We start from the raw sequence: 2,433 nt of genomic DNA on the forward strand, positions 1-2,433 counted from the left end.
CCCTGTACACAGGACACTTGGGAGGCGCGAGGTCCCCTCTCCCCTGTACACAGGACACTTGGGAGGCGTGAGGTCCCCTCTCCCCTGTACACAGGACACTGGGGAGGAGTGAGGTCCCCTCTCCCCTGTACACAGGACACTTGGGAGGCGCGAGGTCTCCTCTCCCCTGTACACAGGACACTGGGGAGGTGTGAGGTCTCCTCTCCTCTGTACACAGGACACTTGGGAGGCGTGAGGTCCCCTCTCCCCTGTACACAGGACACTTGGGAGGCGCGAGGTCCCCTCTCCCCTGTACACAGGACACTGGGGAGGCGCGAGGTCTCCTCTCCTCTGTACACAGGACACTTGGGAGGCGTGAGGTCCCCTCTCCCCTGTACACAGGACACTTGGGAGGCGCGAGGTCCCCTCTCCCCTGTACACAGGACACTTGGGAGGCGTGAGGTCCCCTCTCCCCTGTACACAGGACACTGGGGAGGAGTGAGGTCCCCTCTCCCCTGTACACAGGACACTTGGGAGGCGCGAGGTCCCCTCTCCCCTGTACACAGGACACTTGGGAGGCGCGAGGTCCCCTCTCCCCTGTACACAGGACACTTGGGAGGCGTGAGGTCCCCTCTCCCCTGTACACAGGACACTTGGGAGGCGCGAGGTCCCCTCTCCCCTGTACACAGGACACTTGGGAGGCGTGAGGTCCCCTCTCCCCTGTACACAGGACACTGGGGAGGAGTGAGGTCCCCTCTCCCCTGTACACAGGACACTTGGGAGGCACGAGGTCCCCTCTCCCCTGTACACAGGACACTTGGGAGGCGTGAGGTCCCCTCTCCCCTGTACACAGGACACTGGGGAGGAGTGAGGTCCCCTCTCCCCTGTACACAGGACACTTGGGAGGCGCGAGGTCCCCTCTCCCCTGTACACAGGACACTTGGGAGGCGCGAGGTCCCCTCTCCCCTGTACACAGGATACTGGGGAGGTGCGAGGTCTCCTCTCCTCTGTACACAGGACACTTGGGAGGCGCGAGGTCTCCTCTCCCCTGTACACCGGACACTGGGGAGGAGTGAGGTCCCCTCTCCCCTGTACACAGGACACTGGGGAGGCGCGAGGTCCCCTCTCCCCTGTACACCGGACACTGGGGAGGAGTGAGGTCTCCTCTCCCCTGTACACAGGACACTGGGGAGGCGCGAGGTCCCCTCTCCCCTGTACACAGGACACTGGGGAGGTGCGAGGTCTACTCTCCTCTGTACACAGGACACTTGGGAGGCGCGAGGTCTCCTCTCCCCTGTACACCGGACACTGGGGAGGAGCGAGGTCTCCTCTCCCCTGTACACAGGACACTGGGGAGGCGCGAGGTCTCCTCTGTACACAGGACACTTGGGAGGCGCGAGGTCTCCTCTCCCCTGTACACCGGACACTGGGGAGGAGTGAGGTCTCCTCTTCCCTGTACACAGGACACTTGGGAGGCGCGAGGTCCCCTCTCCCCTGTACACAGGACACTTGGGAGGTGCGAGGTCTCCTCTCCTCTGTACACAGGACACTTGGGAGGCGCGAGGTCTCCTCTCCCCTGTACACCGGACACTGGGGAGGAGTGAGGTCTCCTCTCCCCTGTACACAGGACACTTGGGAGGCGCGAGGTCCCCTCTCCCTGTACACAGGACACTTGGGAGGCGCGAGGTCCCCTCTCCCCTGTACACAGGACACTTGGGAGGCGTGAGGTCCCCTCTCCCCTGTACACAGGACACTGGGGAGGAGTGAGGTCCCCTCTCCCCTGTACACAGGACACTTGGGAGGCGCGAGGTCTCCTCTCCCCTGTACACAGGACACTGGGGAGGTGTGAGGTCTCCTCTCCTCTGTACACAGGACACTTGGGAGGCGTGAGGTCCCCTCTCCCCTGTACACAGGACACTTGGGAGGCGCGAGGTCCCCTCTGCCCTGTACACAGGACACTGGGGAGGCGCGAGGTCTCCTCTCCTCTGTACACAGGACACTTGGGAGGCGTGAGGTCCCCTCTCCCCTGTACACAGGACACTTGGGAGGCGCGAGGTCCCCTCTCCCCTGTACACAGGACACTTGGGAGGCGTGAGGTCCCCTCTCCCCTGTACACAGGACACTGGGGAGGAGTGAGGTCCCCTCTCCCCTGTACACAGGACACTTGGGAGGCGCGAGGTCCCCTCTCCCCTGTACACAGGACACTTGGGAGGCGCGAGGTCCCCTCTCCCCTGTACACAGGACACTTGGGAGGCGTGAGGTCCCCTCTCCCCTGTACACAGGACACTTGGGAGGCGCGAGGTCCCCTCTCCCTGTACACAGGACACTTGGGAGGCGTGAGGTCCCCTCTCCCCTGTACACAGGGACACTGGGGAGGAGTGAGGTCCCCTCTCCCCTGTACACAGGACACTTGGGAGGCACGAGGTCCCCTCTCCCCTGTACACAGGACACTTG

The sequence above is a fragment of the Anomaloglossus baeobatrachus genome, chromosome 1 (assembly GCF_048569485.1).
Source record: "Anomaloglossus baeobatrachus isolate aAnoBae1 chromosome 1, aAnoBae1.hap1, whole genome shotgun sequence".
NCBI lineage: Eukaryota > Metazoa > Chordata > Amphibia > Anura > Aromobatidae > Anomaloglossus > Anomaloglossus baeobatrachus.